The following is an 8,100-nucleotide window of genomic DNA, read 5'->3' on the forward strand; positions in this document are numbered from 1 at the left end:
AGCCACACCTCATGTGTTTGTATGTTATCCCTTTGGTACTAAAGGTTACAAGGTCCTAGACTTAGCCACACACAGGATACATATATCTAGAGATGTAGTGTTCCATGAAAATATCTTTCCTTTTGCAGTTTCTCCTGAACATTCTAGTTTTCCCTCAGTGTTGCATCTATTAACTTCCAGTTCGTCCAGTTGTCATCCTACCTCTAGAGAGTTAAATGCTTATGACTTGTATGATAAATATACATCAATTTCTGTCATTGATGGACCTGTAACTAATACTACTACCCCTGTTTCTCCACCTACATCTATTCATCCACCTAGCTCACCATTGCCTTCACCTAGTTCAATAACACCCAATCAGTCCAATAGCCTTACCTCTCAGCCATTTACACAAGTACAACTCACTAGCCCTTAAATCATTGAGTTTAATAGCCTTCAAACAAATCCTCCAAATCCCAGAAGATTTGGCAGAACCCACACTACCCCAGCACACCTCAAGGACTATGTGTATTCCTTGCCAACGCTTCAATAACAAAACACAAAGCCTGATCTTCATACCAGTTCCACATCTTTTAATGCAATCTGCAATGATAAACATCATGTCTCATTTAATGTCTTACAACTTGAGAGTCAGCAATTAATTAGAAACATTTCACATGATTGTGAGCCATCTTCTTATGAGCAGGCATCTATGAATCCTGCTTGGCAAATGACAATGACACAAGAATTTGAAACATTATATGCTATACATACTTGGGACCTAGTTGAGTTACCTGCAGGAAAGAAAGCGATATGCTGCAAATGAGTATACAAGATCAAACACAAGGCAGATGGAAGTGTATAAAGGTTCAAAGCAAGGCTGGTAGTGAAGGGTTATACACAAGAAGCAGGAATTGATTATACAAAAACTTTCTCACCAGTGGTAAAAATGACCACAGTCAGAACATTAATCAGCATTGCAGTAAAGAGAGGGTGGATCTCTATCAACTAGATGTCAACAATGCATTTTTGCATGGAGATCTACATGAAGAGGTATACATGGAGGTTTCACAAGGTTTAATGGTACCTACTAGAAATCCAGCATGCAAACTTAGGAAGTCACTATATGGTCTAAAATAAGCTAGTAGGCAGTGGTATGACAAACTAATAGAATCCCTACACTCTAGGGGTTTCAAACACTCAGACAGTGATCACTCATTGTTCTATAAGAAACTGGGGAACTCAACAGTCTTTGTGGCTGTTTATGCAGATGATGTAATTCTAACTGGTACCAACTTGGAGGAAATCACAGAATTGAAGGCTTTGGTGCATAATCAATTCAGGATAAAGGATCTTGGAAAGTTACACTACTTCTTGGGGCTAAAAATATTGTACAAGGGTGATGGAGTACTAATTTGTCAAAGAAAATTCACTATGGACCTGCTGAAAGAGTATGACTGTTTGACATACTCTCCTGTTAGCTCTCCACTTGACTTACTATCAGACTGAGCAAAGATGAAGGAACCCTGTTGCCCAACCCAGGGTGCTATAAGAAGCTGGTTGAAAAGCTGAATTTCTTAACAAATACAAGACTGGGCATAGCTTACAGTGTCCAACATCTGAGCCAATTTATGCAGGCACCAAGGGAACCTCACCTAAAGGTAGTTGTTCATGTCCTTAGATATCTAAAGAAAGACCCTACTTTGGGAATCTTCTTGTCCAATGACCCCAGCTATAATGTAAGTGCTTATTGTGACTCAGATTGGGCTGCCTGCCCCGATTCAAGGAAATCTGTGAGTGGGTACATTGTGTTACTTGGGGATAGCCCAATCCAGAAGGACTTACCAGCTATACTCCTCAAGGAAAAGCGGATCAAACAATAATAAAACAGAATAATACTTTAATAGTATTACTTTTAGAAATTAAAAAAAAAACTAGATAAAATTATTAAAGAAAAAAAGGTAAAGACTGAAGTAGAAATTCCAAAAGTAGATGATTTAATAGAACAATTAAAAAGAGTAGAAATAACACCGCAAAAGGACTGACTTAAATTAAGAAAACCACAAAAATGGATCTTTTTTCAGGTGGGTCAAGAACAACAAACGAAGAAAGATCACAAATAAGTTTTTCAGATAATAGAATAGGTAATAATATGTTAGCAAGAATTTTAACTCGGAAAAGACAAGAAGAAAATCAACAATTAGACGAAAACTATATATAAATAAAATGCAAAAAAAAAAACCAGACTCCTTAATCTTTTATTATTCCCTCTATCACTGTAGTTATATAATATGTTTGGCCAAACTTCTAAAATCAACTTATTTTTAAAAATATTTTTTTTCAAAAGCGCTTTTCAAAAAATTACTTTTGGTGAGAATCAATTTATGTTTGACTAATTAATTTGAAAAACACTTTTGGACAACAACGTTTGGCCAAACTTTTAAAATGTTCTTATAATGGAATTTTTCTCATAAGTACTTTTCAAAAAAAAGCACTTATAGGAAAAAACTATTTTTTTCTGCTTTTCAAAAATTGCTTATGCTTCTACTTAAAAGTACTTTTTTCCTTTTAAAAATTTGGCCAAACACCTTAGCTTTGGAAAAAAATATTTTTGGCCTCAAAAAAAAAAAAAGGTTTTGGCCAGAAAAACTTGACCAAACACGCTGATAGAAAGGGGTATTCTCGAGAAAATGTTTTGTGAGATTTTTAACTTTCACGCAAAAATATTCTTGTTGTCAAGAGGAGAGTAATTAATTTTAAGATTACCAGGTAAAGATTCCTTGTTGTTATCGTCATTTCTATTATTATTATTGAAATATATTTTGTTACAACTTGACTTCTTTCACTTGTAGTTCATCCCACACCGCAAGCAGAGAGGAGAAGCGAGCAAATGCAGTGATATAAAAGATAGGCTGGTCACACAAGGAAACATACTTACCTGGACGGGGTCAATGAGAGATCAATAAGGCTCATGGCCTAGGTTGGTGACCTCCATTGCACTTTGGAGGGATGCCCGCCTAAGGTCAATCCAAGTGATTGAGCCTACGTTATAATTTGTGGGAGCGGGGGCCTGCGTACGCGCGGCCCCTACCCAAATCTATGCCCAAAATTTGATTATTGTGTCTTGTCCAAATTTGTTTTCACTCGGTCCTATGGAAGCTCCTTCTTTGTCTAAAGGAAAAGCAAGTCTAGAATTTCCACAAGATTTAATTATTATAATGTAAGTGATCATAATATCATGTAATGAGCTGCTGAGGTTTACACGGAAAAGACGAGAAATAAAAAGATAGGCATTTTGAACCTTGCTAAAAGGAAACAGTTTCAATTCTATTCTAGGCTTGAATGGAAAAGAAAAAATTGGATTTTGCTCTCATGTGTAGTACTTATTCAATGTGGAAGAGAATTTGACTTCCTTATGCCACAGCAGGCATATCCTTAAGCCATCCATCTAAAGGTTTTCCAATGGAGTAGACGATGAACCCGATTTCTCTGAGCTTCTCCACATCAACAATGTTTCTTCCATCAAACACAAATGCAGGCTTTTGCATGTTATCATAAATCCTCTTGAAATCAAGAGTTTTGAACTCATCCCATTCTGTCAGAACACAGATGCAGTGGGCGCCTTTTGTGGCCTCATAAGCATCCCATACTACGTTGAGTTGCTTCATCGCAGTAGGGCTCATTGGCTGAAGATGAATTGGATGATCCCAATCATACTTGTTCATTGACAGATCTCTTTGGATTTGATCCTCAGTAACCTGTGGATCATATATGCTCAAATGAGCTTTGTCTCCCAATAGGCCTTCGCACACATCAAGCGCGGGAGTCTCCCTAGTGTCACCTGTGTCTTTCTTGAATGCAAATCTAAGAATAGCAATCTTCTTGCCTGAGACTGTGTTGAACATAGAGGAGACTACTCGGTTAACAAACCGACTCTTTTGGTAGTCATTCACCTTAATCACTAGTTTCCAGTAATTGGCAACTTCTGTGAGACCATTGCACTCACAGATATAAACCAAGTTGAGAATATCTTTCACCAAAACCAACACTGGCATTGAGGAACTTGCATCCGATTCTACTGTCCTTACCAATAGCATTGGAAACCTGTGCAACATCAGCTCCAGTGTCTACACAAAGAGCTGACATTGCATTAACTGATGAAATCCTCTGAGCCAAGAAGGTGTTGGCAGCGAGCTTCGACAGCTAAACTGACCAAAGATTGGTGCATATGATTTTATCTTCAGGCACCCAATGAGCATAAACTGCCTTCAGAGCCTGGATTGCTTTTTGCCCCTCAGGGGTTTCTCGTCCTCCAATTAGAACGCGATCCGGATTAAAAAGGTCCTGAATAGCAGTCCCTTCAGCAAGAAATTCAGTATTTGAAAGAATTTGATACTTGATTCCTTTGCTGTTATGTGTGAGTATTTTTTCAATTGCCTCAGCTGTTTTCACTGGAACAGTTGACTTCTCAACAACAATCTTGTCATTCATCGATACATCCACTATCATTCGAGCAGCACTTTCCCAGTATGTAAGATCTGCTGCTTTCCCAGCACCAAGGCCTCGAGTTTTTGTTGGTGTGTTAACGGAAACAAATATGATGTCTGCTTCTGAGACATGTTTCTCAACTTCAGTGCTGAAGAAAAGGTTCTTTCCTCGGCATTGTTTCACTACATCTTCAAGTCCTGGCTCATAAATAGGTAGCTGATCACTGTTCCAGGCCGCGATACGAGCAACAGCTATATCAACAACAACTTCAATTGCAGGGCACTTGAGTGCTGTGACTGCCATTGTTGGTCCACCAACATATCCAGCTCCAATGCAACAAATCTTCACCATTTTTTCTGCAACATGAAACCGGATCAAACGAAGAGTTAAAGTTCCAGGATAACAATAAGCCTAAGCATAGTAGAATGCAATTTGTCTATTGAGGCGTAGTTGTTATTGTTATTATGATTGTATAGAGGTACATCTGTATATATGAACATGCAAAATGAGAAACAAATATTGCCAGTCTCTTGGACAAATTAATTCCAAAGAAATAAACCAAATGAGACCAAACCAACTTATTACCAATGTATACTAAACACAACAAGGATTAATAGAAAGTGATAAAAAAAAGAGAACAAGACTAAACTTTAGCCAACTTTCATAAAAGTTACCTCAAGTATTTTCCCACCAAATTAATTTTTGAAAAGGAATAGAGCAATAAGAAAAGATGGTTTTGATTCTCTTATGAAATGTTGCTATAAAAGGACATAAATGAGCTTGTGGAATGGTGGCAAAGACTTCCACAAGACCAATATATATAATGGAAATAAACCTATGATCTGAGCTAAACTAATTGACTCTCAAAGACTAAGTATAAGTGCCAAAAAGTCAGATTTAAATTCTGGTTTGGAATAATCAAAGGTGGAACAAATTTGAAAAGGGATAAACAATATTTTTAAGAAAATAAGTTGTTGTCTACAAGGAAATGATCATGGTGTATCGGGCTAAGCTCGCCCAAAGACATTCACTTCTGGTTAAGGTCTGAAGTGCAAAGGCGAAGTTTTGTATGTACTTTGAGTACTGGTTAAAAAAAAAATTTAAAAAATGGATACAAGTTAAATTAGGGCGATCAAACAGGATAGCCCCGTGAAAATCTTACAATTTTTTTCCCTAAATGTCTCAAGCCATTAAAAATATTCATAAATCGTATATAGCTTCTTTTTGTTATCAACTTCAAAACATAAGACTTTAAGAGCCCGCTTGGACATAAGAATTTTTTTACTTTTTTTCGAAATCAGTGTTTGGCCATAAAATTTTTAATTTTCACTTGAAGATGAATTTTGAAATTTTTCGAAAATTTGAAAAAAAAACTCCAAAAAGCTGTTTTTCAAAATTTTCACTCAGATCACTCACAAAATTTCAAAAACAACCCAAAATTATATTCATATTCAAACACAACTCTAATTTTCAAATATCATTTTCACTTGAAAAAAAAAATCACTTTTGTTTTTGGAATTTTATAATTCTTGTGTCCAAATACCCACTTAGTTTACCCACCCAATACGCTGTAACACAGCCACACACAAAAAAAAATCTTTAAAAGGTAAACCAATTTAACCAGAGGAAATCATTAATAGAAAAGGTAATTAAAGGGTGCAGTTTCATGTGAAAATAAAGAGCTTGATATAAATGCAACATAACTTGAGATCAACGTGTTGGTTAATTGGCCTTCTTTTAGCAATAAAAATGTGGTGCAGAAGAGTGATGTTCACTAGTTATATATGGTGAGACAATTTTATATTTTATAAAGAAGTGAGGTGAAGGTTTAATGATCTATATATATTAAAGCAAGAAAGTTACCATATATAATTGACATTATAGTTAAACTAAGTGGCAAGTTAATAAATGTCAATAGTATATGGTAATTTTATTCTATATTTTACTATATATATATATATATATATATATATATATTCTATATTTGACTATATACGGAATTTGAATTAAAAGATAATTTTGAATTTATAGATAAAGTTCTAAAATTCGAACTTAAATTAAAAATAAAATTTATCTTTTTTTTATATTATGTTATCATACTTAATTCGGTTAATGATCATATGCAATCATGTTAGGAACTTTTATTATTTTTTATAATTATTTAAATACTACTTCACTTCTAGTAAAACAAAAACTACTCCATATAACTATAAAAATCTTTCACATTTAAAATCCTATAAGTATAGTTCTTTGAAACACTGTAGCTAGATTTGAATAAAATGAAATTCTTTTAAAATAAATGTAATATATATGGTACACGTCTATGTTTATCTAAATAACAAAAAAGAGTTTACAAAATCAAATAAAAGTTTACTTACATATATAATAAAGTAAACATACATGCTGGAGAAAGAAACATCACAAAATCAGTCGATATTAAAAATAAAAAAATTGTTTCTTTTTTCTTCTTAAAGAATATTTGTTTAAAGAGTCAATTTGCATAAATGGACATCAAACAAATAACAAAACTTTGGCTATACAATTGTTATCATTAATTTCAACTTAGCACATTCAAGAAATTGAAGGGTATAAGCTGTAGCCCCTTTCATTTAGCTGGAGTCAAGCCAATATTGCAAGGGTATAATATTTTTTTCGTTGAAGAATATTAGTTTTGAATTATTAGATTATGTGAAAGGTTTTTTTTTTCAAACTCAACAAGAGATAAACTGGTTTCTAATTGATAGTTTCTATAGCGACTTTTAAGTGTAATAAAGAGTATATATAAAGAAAAAATTGGTATGAAGTGACATATTTTTTTTAAAATGTAAATAAATTATTTCGAAAAAACTCTTTATTTTTTTTAATTCAAAGATAATAAAAGATAAGATATTTTTAAAAATTAGCAGAGAGTTTTAAAATTATTTTAATAGAAGTTATATCATGGATAAACTCAAGAAAACCGAAATCTTATGGAATATTTACATAATATCCGGCCATATTTATTATTTACTTTTTATAGCTAATATAAATAGATGATATACCAACAACACACAATTATACACATATTATATATGGATTATATATAAATTACACATCATTCAATTTTTTAATTTAAATGGTCGGGTGAGAAACTATTTAGGATGATTAGATAAAGCCAAAAGAAAAATATTAAATAATTTCAACCAAAGACTAAAAATATAATTAAAGTTCATATATTCATAATTTTTATTAAAACTCATCCTTTTATAGTGAAATAAATTAATTTTTTGTAACAAAAGAAATAATGACATAAAAAATAAGATAAAAGAAAATAAATATTGAAAAAAATATTAGAAAGATCTAAAAATGAGAAATAAAACATGACAACAAATTTCTTCTTATGTTTCATCTTTGTTGAGTATAAAAAATTTGAAAGTTAATCTTATCAATTTCAAATATATTTTTTTTCAACTCAATACATAGATTATAAGATAAGGATATCTTCCAATATTTTTTTTTAATTTAGATTATGTGTCGTTTTAAAAAAATCACTATTACTAACAAACTGATATGATATTCGAAATTGAATTGGAATGCAATTTGAGTAGTTTGCATTGAGCTTAAGCCAAGTATGGTGTCGAAAAATAAACTACT

General features: G+C 32.9%; 1 non-coding gene and 1 pseudogene across 1 annotated transcript; one reads left to right on the plus strand and one right to left on the minus strand.

Moving 5' to 3' along the window:
• Positions 1-2,909: 2,909 nt before the first annotated feature.
• LOC142163699 (U1 spliceosomal RNA) lies at positions 2,910-3,070 on the plus strand. Its single transcript, XR_012694641.1, has one exon. It is a non-coding gene; the product is annotated as a U1 spliceosomal RNA (small nuclear RNA).
• Positions 3,071-3,392: 322 nt separating this feature from the next.
• On the minus strand, positions 3,393-4,818 carry LOC107814040 (UDP-glucose 6-dehydrogenase 4-like; annotated as a pseudogene).
• Positions 4,819-8,100: the final 3,282 nt, after the last annotated feature.

The sequence above is a fragment of the Nicotiana tabacum genome, chromosome 8 (genome assembly GCF_000715075.1).
Source record: "Nicotiana tabacum cultivar K326 chromosome 8, ASM71507v2, whole genome shotgun sequence".
In the NCBI taxonomy this organism is placed as follows: Eukaryota; Viridiplantae; Streptophyta; class Magnoliopsida; order Solanales; family Solanaceae; genus Nicotiana; species Nicotiana tabacum.